Source organism: Bos javanicus, chromosome 3 (genome assembly GCF_032452875.1).
Source record: "Bos javanicus breed banteng chromosome 3, ARS-OSU_banteng_1.0, whole genome shotgun sequence".
Classification (NCBI taxonomy): domain Eukaryota; kingdom Metazoa; phylum Chordata; class Mammalia; order Artiodactyla; family Bovidae; genus Bos; species Bos javanicus.
The window spans coordinates 12,103,422-12,116,865 of record NC_083870.1 but is presented as its reverse complement, the minus strand read 5'-3'; the positions used below and the strand labels follow the sequence as shown (position 1 = coordinate 12,116,865).

Genomic DNA, 13,444 nt, shown 5'->3' with positions numbered 1-13,444 from the left:
TATCTATGAGATCTAGGCCCTTAAATCTATTTCTCACTTTCACTCTATAATTTTAAGGGATTTGATTTAGGTCATTCCTGAATGGTCTAGTGGTTTTCCCTACTTTCTTCAATTTAAGTCTGAATTTGACAATAAGGAGTTCATGGTCTGAGCCACAGTCAGCTCCTGGTCTTGCTTTTGCTGACTGTATACAGCGTCTCCATCTTTGGCTGCAAAGAATATAATCCATCTGATTTCGGTGTTGACAATCTGGTGATGCCCATGTATAGAGTCTTCTCTTGTGTTGTTGGAAGAGGGTGTTTGTTATGACCAGTGCATTTTCTTGGCAAAACTCTATTAGTCTTTGCCCTGCTTCATTCCGTATTCCAAGGCCAAATTTGCCTGTTACTCCACGTGTTTCTTCCTACTTTTGCATTCCAGTTCCCTATAATGAAAAGGGCATCTTTTTGGGTGTTAGTTCTAAAAGGTCTTGTAGGTCTTCATAGAACCGTTCAACTTGTGCTTCTTCATTGTTACTGTTTGGGGTATAGACTTGGATTACTGTGATATTGAATGGTTTGCCTTGGAAACGAACAGAGATCATTCTGTCATATTTGAGATTGCATCCAAGTTCTGCATTTCGGACTCTTTTGTTGACCATGATGGCTACTCCATTTCTTTTGAGGGATTCCTGCCCGCAGTAGTAGATATAATGGTCATCTGAGTTAAATTCACCCATTCCAGTCCATTTCAGTTCGCTGATTCCTAGAATGTCGACATTCACTCTTGCCATCTCTTGTTTGATCACTTCCAGTTTGCCTTGATTCATGGACCTGACATTCCAGGTTCCTATGCAAGATTGCTCTTTACAGCATCGGACCTTGCTTCTATCACCAGTCACATCCACAGCTGGGTATTCTTTTTGCTTTGAGTCCATCCCTTCATTGTTTCTGGAGTTATTTCTCCACTGATCTCCAGGTGCATATTGGGCACCTACTGACCTAGGGAGTTACTCTTTCAGTATCCTATCATTTTGCCTTTTCATACTGTTCATGGGGTTTTCAAGGCAAGAATACTGAAGTGGTTTGTTATTCCCTTCTCCAATGAACCACATTCTGTCAGGTCTCTCCACCATGACCAGCCCGTATTGGGTTGCCCCACAGGCATGGCTTAGTTTCATTGAGTTAGACAAGGCTGTGGTCCTAGTGTGATTAGATTGACTAGTTTTCTGTGAGTATGGTTTCAGTGTGTCTGTCCTCTGATGCCCTCTTGCAACACCAACTGTCTTACTTGGGTTTCTCTTGCCTTGGGCATGGGGTATCTGTACTGACTGTTAAAAAGTTATATGTAAATTCAAGAAGAAAGGGATTAGGAGTTTCTTAGTAGAGAGTAATCCCAGTTTCCTGGAGATTTAATGAGATGTGGCTCACAGAAATTTCTGGCTCCATCTGCTGTTAATTGAAAAGTTGGTAACACTCTTGTTGTGCTTCAGTGTGAATTTCCTGAATGTGAACCTAGCCATATTAAATATGAGCCTGACGGCTGTTGTCTTATCACTATCATGGTATTTATCAGATATGGAAATAGCTTCTTTTATATTGGCCTGGATGACAAGCCTATGCATTCATTACATGGGAACAAGGCAACACCCACACTTTCATATCAGCCAAATTTTTGTTTGTGATGACATTCAGCTCATAATGGCACATGTAAAGATATTTGGTACCCAGATTACTCTCCAAGGTAGCAGGTCATTGCTATTGCATCTAATCCGTACTGTCTTGTTTTATGCCTTTGGGATCCAGGCTCTGACTTGGGAATTCAGATCTTTGCTTTTCCGTGCTGACAATAAGAAGGCCATTGCCATCCAAAATTCAGACCGTTACACATAGTCCCTCTTTTTTTTCAGGAAACTTCACTCAAGCTGGTTTCTCATGGCTGACCCCCACTCATCCTCCTGTCCAGGACCTGCAAACCTGCAGATTCCTGTTACCACAACCAAAGCATGCCCAGGCAATTGGCGATGTCTTAAACAGGTCACCTAGCTCACAAAATTTCAGTGTTTCCTTGTTCCAATACAAACATTGTAAAGTCTACAGATTTAATACAACTCTCACAATTATTAGTAAGTACAGTAGCTGAAAAAGTCAGCATAGGGATAAAAGATTTGAGCAACAAAAGAAAAATATTAATCTAATTTACATAGAATCTACCTTCAGAACCCAGACAGTAAAACTGTACATCTCACAGGTTTTGATGTGTAATATTTTTATTGTTCTTTGGTCTTAAGCTTTTTTTTTTTCAGCATATTTTCTCTTTTGACTAATAAATTCCCCAGAAGTAGGTTTGTAAACCAAGTATATGGAAATTTAAGCACTTACTTTTTTGTTATTAACTTTAGGTTACTGATGCTATTGTCAGAGAATGTGAACAGAGTTTATAAGCTACCTGTTCATTGAAAAGTATTGGGACTTTATGTCTTAGAACATAGCCATTTATATATTTGATTCTTATATGCTTGAGGAGCTCATGTACTTCCTAATTTTTAGATGTAGAATTTTATACAGACCCAAATAATTTTCTCAGGTTCATTGAGCTTTGCTTGACAAAATTATAATATATTTAAAGTGTAAAACATGATGATTTGATGTACATACATATTGTGAAAGTCTTCCCACAACTGAGTTGATTAACAGGTACATCACCTCACATTTTGATCTTTTTATGTAAGAGAGCTAAGTTCTACTATCTTAGCGAATTTCAATTATGCAATACAGTATTCTCAACTCAAGTCACCATACACTGCCTTAGATCCTTAGACTTTATTTATCTTATAATTCAAAGGCTGTATCCTTTTACCAACTTCTCATTCCTCCATCCCGTAGTTACTGGTAACCGCCGTTTTATACTCTGTTGCTAATAACTTTTGCTATGAACTTGACTGTAAAAGAAAAATATTCCACATATGAGTAATACCATTCAGTATTTGTCTGGTTCTTGTCTGGCTGATTTAGCATAATGCTCTCTGTGCTTACCTATGCTGTCACAAATGGAAGGATTTTCTTCTTTTTAAAGGCTGAATATGTTCCATTATATGTATTTTGTTAAGATTTTTTTTTTAAAGTTTGCCCTTGTTAAGTGGAGCATGAGGTGAGCTGATGTTCAACAACAGACCAGGAGAGAAATTGAAATAGAAGTTTACTACTCACAGGTCCTGGAGGTATTTGGCAAGCCTAGAGGGACCACGAAGAAGGCAATGGCAACCCACTCCAGTACTCTTGCCTGGAAAATCCCATGGGTGGAGGAGCCTGGTAGGCTGCAGTCCATGGGGTGGCGAAGAGTTGGACACGACTGAGTGACTTCCCTTTCACTTTTCACTTTCATGCATTGGAGAAGGAAATGGCAACCCACTCGAGTGTTCTTGCCTGAAGAATCCCAGGGACAGGGGAGCCTGGTGGGTTGCCGTCTATGGGGTCGCACAGAGTTGGACACGACTGAAGTGACTCAGCAGCGGCAGCCAGTATTCTTGCCTGGAGAATCCCAGGGACAGAGGAGCCTAGTGGACTGCCGTCTATGGGTTCGCACAGAGTTGGACAGGACTGAAGTGACTTAGCAGCAGCATCAGCAGCAGAGGGACCACATCAGGAGGTCAAGGTAGAGTGCAGACAGAGAGACAGATGTGGGGTACATGCCTTTATTAGGGTCTTTGGGTGGCATGCTTTGGGGTTCCCAGGTTAAGGCTAACTGGGCAATTAGAACCAAAAGAGTGGGAGTCTGGAAAGCCCCTCTAGGGTCATATTAAGGGGAAAACTAGAGGAAGGTTTTTCCAGTAGTCATGTACGGATGTGAAAGCTGGATGATAAAAAAGGCTGAATGCTGAAGAATTGATACTTTCTAACTGTGATGTTGGAGAAGACTCTTGAGAGTCCCTTGGATTGCAAGGAGATCAAACCAGTCAATCTTAAAGGAAATCAACCTTGAATATTCATTGGAAGGACTGATGCTGAAGTTGAATCTCAAATATTTTGGTCACCTGATGCAAAGAGCTGACTCACTGGAAAAGACCCTGATGCTGGGAAAGATTGAAGGCACTAGGAGAAGCGGGTGACAGAGGATGAGATGGTTGAATGGCATCACCGACTCAATGGACATGAGTTTGAGCAAACTCCAGGAGATAGTGAAGGACAGGGAAGCCTGGCGTGCTGTAGTCCACCGGGTGGCAAAGAGTCGGACATGACTGAGTGACTGAACAACAACAAAGAGGAAGGCACTGGGAAGCAAGCAAACAGAACTGTTGATCCCAGGCATTGCTGGAGAAGTCATATTAGGAATTTATATATGACTCCATGGGCTGCAAATCAGGACATGTGCTTTCATGGGTTTAAGGTTACTGCAGGCCCTGTGGTCAAACAAAATTTAGATTTTCATTTTCTTGATGATGTCAGGTTGAGGAACTTTTAAAATACCTGTTTTCTTTGGAAAAATGTATATTCAGGTTCTTTGCCTATTTTTTATTGGTTGTTATTTTTGCTTATGAGTTGTATGAGTTCTTTGTATATTTTGGATAATAACTTCTTATTAAATATATCCTTTGCAAACGTTTTCTCCCATTCCATAGGCTGTATGTTCATTTAGTTGATGGTTTCATTTGCTACTTAGCAGCTTTTTAGTTGATGTAGTCCCAGTTGTTTATTTTTGCTTTTGTTGCCTTTGCTTTTGGTACCATTGGTGTTGTTCAGTGACTAAGTTGTGTCCAACTCTTTGCAACCCCGTGAGCTGCAGCATACCAGGTTTCCCTGTCCTTCACTATCTCTCAGAGTTTGCTCAGATCATGTCCATTGAGTTGGTGATGCTATCTCATCCTCTGCTGCCCTCTTCTCCTTTTGTTTTCAATCTTTCCCAGCATCAGAATCTTTTTCAGTGAGTTAGCTCTTCACATTAGGTGGCCAAAGTATTGGAGCTTTAGCTTCAGCATCAGTCCTTCCAGTGAATATACCAGATGAATTTCCTTTAGAATTGACTGGTTTGATCTCCCTGCTGTCCAAGGGACTCTCAAGAGTCTTCTCAAGCACCACAATTCAAAGACATCAATTCTTCAGTGCTCAGGCTTCTTTAATGGTCCAACTCTCACATGTATACATGACTACTGGAAAAACCATAGCTTTGACAATATGGGCCTTTGTTGGCAAAGTGATGTCTCTGCTTTTTAATACACTGTCTAGATTTGCCATAGCATTCCTTTCAAGGAGTAAGAGTCTTTTAAATTCACGGCTATAGTCACTGTCCTCATTGATTGGCAGCCCAAGAAAATAAAATCTGTCACTGCTTCCACTTTTCCCCTAATCTATCTGACATGAAGTGATGGCACCAGATTCTGTGATCTTAGTTTTTTGAATGTTGAGTTTTTAGCCTGTTTTTTCACTCTCTTCTTTCACCCTCATCAAGAAGCTCTTTATTTCCTCCTCGCTTTCTGCCATTAGAGTGATATCATCCACATATCTGAAGTTAGTGAAATTTTTACCAGCAATATATTAAAAGAAATTATTGCCAATACCAATGTTAAGGTGCTTATCCCTGTTTTATTCTGTGGTTTTAATAGTTTTAGGTCTTACATCCAAATTTTTAATCAATTTTGAGTGGATTTTTATGTGCAGTGTAATATAGAAGCCTAGTTTCATTCTTTTGCATGTAGATATCCCAGCACCATTTATTGAAGAGACTATCCTTTCCCCATCGTATATTCTTGGTGCCTACATCAAAAATTAATTAACCATATATGCATGAGATTACTACTGGGATTTCTATTCTATTCCACTGATCTATGTGTCTATTTTTAGGCCAATGCCACACTGTTTTGATTACTAAAACTTTGTAATGTAGTTTGAAGTCAGGAAGTGTGATGACTCCAGCTTTGTTCTTTCTCAAGTTTGCTTTGACTACTCAAAGTGTTTTGTGGCTTTACATAAATTTCAGGATTGTTTGTTGTATTCCTATGAAAATTCCAATGAAATTTTGATAGGGATTTCACAGGATCTATTGACTATTTTGGGTAGCATGGATATTTTAACATTAATAATTCTTCCAATCTATGAATATGGATTATCATCCTATTTATTTCTGTCTTAAATTCCTTTCATCAATGTCTTATAATTTTTTTCACAATTCCACTATTGAGATTTTTTAATGTAAATATTATAAAAGTGATTCATACAATAAAAATACAGACTCATAATAGGTAATATAAGATGGAAAGTAAAAATCCTCCTTTCCATTCCTTTAATCTTCTAGCATCACAACTATAAACACAACAGTTTCTTTAAAATATTCTTTAAAATATATTGGAATATATATATTCTAACAAGTCACAAGGCTTTGTTTCTTCTGTATTGGTTTGTTTTACATAGTGTTGAGATAGATTTTAAAATATTAAGTATCATTACTTTTAGAGTAGTAATGAAAGAATTTTATAATAAATTATAGTTAACGTTGGGTTGCCAAAAAGTCCTATTTTCTTCACATTTTATGTTTTCTCTTCCTCATTAAAATTATATTGCTCAAAATATATCTGACTCCTATTCATCACCAAGATTCTATAGTCTTGTCTTGCAAGTGCAACACATATATAATTCAGTTCAGTTCAGTTCAGTCGCTCAGTCATATCCGACTCTTTGCTACCCCATGAATCGCAGCACGCCAGGCCTCCCTGTCCATCACCAACTCCCAGAGTTCACTCAGACTCATGTCCATCGAGTCGGTGATGCCATCCAGCCATCTCATCCTGTGTCTTTCCCTTCTCCTTCTGCCGCCAATCCCTCCCAGCATCAGAGTCTTTTCCAATGAGTCAGCTCTTTGCATGAGGTAGCCAAAGTACTGGACCTTCAGCTTTAGCATCATTCCCTCCAAAGAACACCCAGGGCTGATCTCCTTTAGGATGGACTGGTTGGATCTCCTTGCAGTCCAAGGGACTCTCAAGAGTCTTCTCCAACACCACAGTTCAAAACCATCAATTCTTCAGCGCTAAGCTTTCTTCACAGTCTGACTCTCCCATCAATACATGACCACTGGAAAAACCATAGCCTTAACTAGATGGAACTTTGGTGGCAAAATAATGTCTCTGCTTTTCAATATGCTGTCTAGGTTGGTCATAACTTTCCTTCCAAGGAGTAAGCATCTTTTAATTTCATGGCTGCAGTCACCATCGCAGTGATTTTGGAGCCCCCAAAATAAAGTCTGACACTGTTTCCACTGTTTCCCCATCTATTTGCCATGAAGTGATGGGACCAAATGCCATGATCTTCGTTTTCTGAATGTTGAGCTTTAAGCCAACTTTTTCACTCTCCACTTTCACTTTCACCAAGAGGCTTTTTCGTTCCTCTTCACTTTCTGCCATAAGGGTGGTGTCATCTGCATATCTGAGGTTATTGAGATTTCTCCTGGCAATCTTGATTCCAGCTTGTGCTTCTTCCAGTCCAGCGTTTCTCATGATGTACTCTGCATAGAAGTTAAATAAGCAGGGTGACAATATACAGCCATGATGTACTCCTTTTCCTATTTGGAACCAGTCTGTTGTTCCATGTCCAGTTCGAACTGTTGCTTCTTGACCTACATATAGGTTTCTCAAGAGGCAGGTCAGGTGGCTTGGTATTCCCATCTCTTTCAGAATTTTCCACAGTTTCTTGTGATCCACACAGTCAAAGGCTTTGGCATAGTCAATAAAGCAGAAATAAATGTTTTTCTGGAACTCTCTTGCTTTTTCCATGATCCAGCGGATGTTGGCAATTTGATCTCTGATTCCTCTGCCTTTTCTAAAACCAGCTTGAACATCTGGAAGTTCACGGTTCACATATTGCTGAAGCCTGGCTTGGAGAATTTTGAGCATTACTTTAGTAGCATGTGAGATGAGTGCAATTGTGCGGTAGTTTGAGCATTCTTTGGCATTGCGTTTCTTTGGGAATGGAATGAAAACTGACCTTTTCCAGTCCTGTGGCCACTGCTGGGTTTTCCAAATTTCCTGGCATACTGAGTGCAGCACTATCACAGCATCATCTTTCAGGATTTGAAGTAGTTCAACTGGAATTCCATCACCTCCACTAACTTTGTTCATAGTGATGCTTTCTAAGGCCCACTTGACTTCACATTCCAGAATGTCTGGCTCTTGGTGAGTGATCATACCATCGTGATTATCTGGGTCATGAAGATCTTTTTTGTACAGTTCTTCTGTGTATTCTTGCCACCTCTTCTTCATATCTTCTGCTTCTGTTAGGTCCATACCACTCTGTCCTTTATCGAGCCCATCTTTTCATGAAATGCTCCCTTGGTATCTCTAATTTTCTTGAAGAGATCTCTAGTCTTTCATATATATATGTATATATATTACGTATGTTATCATATATATATTATGTATGTTATCAACTGCTTAATTATATATATATAATTATATATATATGATATATATATATCAACTGCTTAATTATATATATATATAATTAAGCAGTTGATAACATATGGAGCTTGAGCACAAATAAAGCCCACAATGGACATCTGTGTAATGTATATACTAACAGGTTGATTTTGTCATTGTTACATTTGACAGCAAGAAAAAATTAATTTGTTTCTGTTCATTGCTGTGATTAAACCAAGAGTTGGTTTTCTTTCAGCTTCAAAGAGTGGATATTCTGAATGCTTTTTATTTGCAGCATGTGATGGAATAAATTTCCAAGAACATGGTAATACTGTACCCTTAATTAGAAATTTGGCAAAACTCAAAATTATATCACCCAGTATTAAACTACAGGATTAGGTAAGAAGCAATTACCCAAATATAAAAGGCTAAACTGTCCATTCTTTAAGATGCTACTTCTACATTTACCTGAACTATGTAAAGTGATATGAAGAGGCCAATAGATGTCAGCAGATTATATGTTACTTTTATCCAGTCTTTGATAAGTGATTTCCTTTTGTAAGTTCATTTGACATAGTGTGAACACTAGCCATGAGTACTATGATATACCACAAGGTAGAGATTATTTTTTTCTCTGTTGGCATTTAGTAAACCAACCCCTGTGCCATACAAAATTAATCTCTTCAATGGGGTAAAATCAAGGCTAGTTGGTATAATACAGTAATGTTGATGGCCACAATCAAGGGTTTATTTAGGGGAAAAATAATCAAGAGCTGTGATGCTATAAATTTCACAACTATTAAGGTAAAGGAAATGTTCTATTGAACTCCATACTCAGTTAAATGTTACTGAGATCCTACAGATCTTATGATAATTAATCATCCCATTCCTAGGAAGACTAATGGCCAGAGTACAGTGACTTCGTAAAATAAAATCTGGACCCTTTGTATGTTTTCTTCTAATCTTTGGAGAAATCATTGCAGTCCTCAAAAGAAATCTTCCTATTTGAAAATCCATTGCTCCTATTCCATAGACACCGATTTTGGGAAGTCTTCTAGGAAAACATGGGAAGTCTATAGCCAAAATGGCAACAGCAGTAAATGCACTGTCAATTACATGAAAACAAGAGAATGCCTGGAATGTATTCTGAGTCCAGACTGACTTTCAAGAATTTTTCAAGAATTTTCCAGACAAGCATTCTGACATATCAAATTTTCTTGCAGTATATTTTATAGAACAGCCCGGCCCCAAAGATAATTACAAGATGCTCAAGGAGAACAAATGTAGAGAAAATGGTCAAAATTGTTACCAGGGAAACTATCAAGAAAGCAAAGTCAATGAAGAATCAAGGTCTCCAAGTGTGTGAGGAAAAAGATAAGTGCTGTGAGAAAATGATCCCGAGCCCTCTGCACAGGATAAGGAGTGTAGGCAAGCCCAAGCCCTCAATGATTTCCAGCATGCTTGTTCCATTGTGGTCACTGACAAAAGATTCCTTCATCTGCTTTTGAGAATTTTTCTTCTTCTCCAGGGTTTCAAAATACTTTGTCCACCAGAGAGCCCCCAATTCTGGATCCTCATGTCCCTGATGAGTCAGGGATGCCCTGCGCTGAATGTGTGCTCTGCCCCAGGAGAGGAGTTGTGGGTTCTGGCCACTTAGCCAGAGTGTCAGTTCATGGCTCAAGTGTCTCATGGATCTGAATATACTGATCTTTTACCTGTTTGGTTAATTTATTCCCAAGTGTTTTATTCTTTTTAATTTTATTGTAAATGGGATTGTTTTCTTAATTATTTTTTTCTAAGAGTTCATTGTTAGTATTTGGAAATGCAACTGATATTTTGTATATTGATTTTTGTACCTTTCAATTTTACTAAATTTGTTTATTAGTTCCAGTTTTTTGGTTGAGTTTTTAGGGTTTTCTATATATACGATTGTCATCTGCAAATAGATACAGTTTTACTTCTTTTCTAACTTAGATGCCTTTAAGTTTTTCCTTATCTAAGTGCTCTGGCCAGAAAACTTCAGGTACTATGTTGATTTAAATTGGCAATAATGTGTATCTTTGTCTTGTACCTATTCACAGAGGAAAAACTTTCAGGGTTTCAACATTGAGCATGATTTTAGCTGTTGATTTGTAATACACTGCCTTTACTATGTTGAGGTATATTCCATCTGTATCTAATTTATTGAGAATTTTTTCCTTGTCATGAAAGGTTGTTGAATTTTGTCAAAGGCCTTTTCTGAATCTATAAAGGTCATCATAAAATTTTCAATTTTTATTTTGTTAATGTTGTGTATCACATTTATTGATTTGTGTATGTTGAACCGTCTTTGCGTTCCAGGAGTAAATCCCACTTGATCATGGTGTAATATTCTTTTTTAAAAAGTAATTTTATTTATTTATTTTTGGCTGTGTTGGGTCTTTGTTGCTGCTTGGGCTTTTCTCTAGTAGTGGCTAGTGGGGGTCACTCTTCGTTTTGGTGCCCCAGGCTTTTATTGCAATGACTTCTCTTCTCGTGGGGCATGGGCTCCACAAGGGTGAGGGCTTCAGCGGTTGCAGCACATGAGCTCAGTGGTTGCACCTCGCCAGTCTTAGAACACAGGCTCAGTAGTTGTGGTGCATGGGCCTACATGTGGGATATCAAAATGAATCCGCCACAGGTATACATGTGTTCCCCATCCTGTACCCTCCTCCCTCCTCCCTCCCCATACCATCCCTCTGGGTCGTCCCTGTGCACCAGCCCCAAGCATCCAGTATCGTGCATCGAGCACAGGCTGGCGAATAATGGAATTAAATGGGCTTAAAGGAATTTACTTGGTATACTTTCTCATAGATATTTTAATTTTAAGATTTAACTAGAGTGACTCCCCAAAGCTGGAGAAATTAGGATTTTTTAGATCACAAATGCAATGTAGAGATCACATTTAAGGCTGATTGTAACCATGGGAAAAATACGGGGGAATTAGCCCAAAGTCAGATAAAAGTCTCCACTTACAGAAAAGTCTTACTATAAAGCTCCCCACATTAATGAACTGATAGTTAATTACACGGTACCAAAGTGAGTTTGCCTGCTTTTCTTGAAGTGGTGGGTTAAAATAAGTGTCCCAACAGATGAATAGCTGTCACTGAATGTGTCTGTCTACATCAGGTACTGAGCTTTTGATTCAGAATGGAGTGAAACTAGGCTACATAGAATTTACTGAGGAATTTCCTTTTAGACACCATTAAAAGCTGTAAACTGAATCTTGTGAATGTTCATATTTCACCACTAGATGTCACTGGGAGATAAACAGTTACTGACCAGACTGGTGTATTGTAAGTTTTCCTATGAAAAAAATTGATTGATCTTGTGAATATATTTTTTGTTTGCTCAGAAAAATCAGATCGTGTCAGACCCTTCTTATGCTTCACATCTTCTCAGCCCAGTATTTTTTCCCCAGCCATTGCTAAGATGAAAATTGGTTAGAGAACCTAACGTCATCTGCACTGTCTATCTTCTACATTTTTACACTAAGGCTTTTCTTATGATGTGGTTGGGACATCTGTGAGCAGCTGCTTATCATGTTTTGATGCTCAAACTGCAAGTGTGGGGGAATGAACACTCCTTGGTGCACAAGGGAACATGGCTCTTCGGGGACATGAGTCAGGTCATGGATATGTGCTACCCTCGTAGGCCTCAGGCTTACAGCACTGAGCCACAGTCTGTGGAATTCCTCAGAGGCTTCCAGTGGGATCAGATTCTAGTTTTCTGGAGTGGTGACCACTCTGATAATACACCACTGTTTGGACTTTCTTTCCTGTTGTACTTGCCAAGTCTCCCACTCCTAATACCTGGTATCATGTCCCTAAGTAAAGTCTTACCTATAAAGCTTCCTTTGTCATTGCAGTGTCCTTTGACTTTCTCACCTTTCCTATTTTAGATCTGCTTTCTGGAAGGAACTTAAACACAACCCCTAGCCCTGATAAAGAATATTTTTAGCCCCTCATAGCTCCACTTGCACTCAAAGAATATTTTCAGCCCCTTAGGGCTCCACTTGCAGTCAACATCTTTTCAAAACAACAAATATTCTGATCTCTATGTCCAGAGTTTAATTTTGATTCTGCTTTTGAACTTCATGTTACTAGAATCATACAGTAAGACCTATTTGTGTCTGTCTTCTGTCATTCAACAACTTTTTTGTGAGGTTTATTCATGATGTGACATTCAGCAGTAACATTATTTTTCATTGCTATATATTATACTGTTTTAAAGTCTATTTTATCTGATATGAGTATTGCTACTCCTGCTTTCTTTTGGTCTCTATTTGCGTGGAATATCTTTTTCCAGCCTTTCACTTTCAGTCTGTATGTGTCCCTTGTTTTGAGGTGGGTCTCTTGTAGCCAACATATATAGGGGTCTTGTTTCTGTATCCATTCAGCCGGTCTTTGTCTTTTGGTTGGGGCATTCAACCCATTTACGTTTAAGGTGATTATTGATAAGTATGATGGTGTTGCCATTTATTGTTTTGGGTTTGAGTTTATACACCCTTTTTGTGTTTCCTTTCTAGAGAAGATCCTTTAGCACTTGTTGGAGAGCTGGTTTGGTGGTGCTGAATTCTGTCAGCTTTTGCTTGTCTGTAAAGCTTTTGATTTCTCCTTCATATTTGAATGAGATCCTTGCTGGGTACAGTAATCTGGGCTGTAGGTTATTATCTTTCATCACCTTAAGTATGTCCTGCCATTCCCTCTTGGCCTGAAGAGTTTCTATTGAAAGATCAGCTGTTATCCTTATGGGAATCCCCTTGTGTGTTATTTGTTGTTTTTCCCTTGGTGTTTTTAATATTTGTTCTTTATATTTGATCTTTGTTAATTTGATTAATATGTGTCTTGGGCTGAATGCAGGTTCCAAAAAATAACAAGGAGAGATAAGAAAGCCTTCCTCAGCCATCAATGCAAAGAGATAGAGGAAAACAAGAGAATGGGAAAGACTAGAGATTTCTTCAAGAAAATTAGAGACACCAAGGGAATCATGCAAAGATGGGCTCGATAAAGGACAGAAATGGTATGGACCTAACAGAAGCAGAAG

At 38.7% G+C, this 13,444-nt stretch overlaps 2 pseudogenes; both read right to left on the bottom strand.

Annotated features, from left to right (window-relative positions):
* Positions 1–1,279: 1,279 nt before the first annotated feature.
* LOC133245278 (deoxycytidylate deaminase-like) lies at positions 1,280–2,023 on the bottom strand (annotated as a pseudogene).
* A 4,342-nt stretch (positions 2,024–6,365) lies between these two features.
* LOC133245277 (phosphatidylinositol-glycan biosynthesis class W protein-like) lies at positions 6,366–10,087 on the bottom strand (annotated as a pseudogene).
* Positions 10,088–13,444: the final 3,357 nt, after the last annotated feature.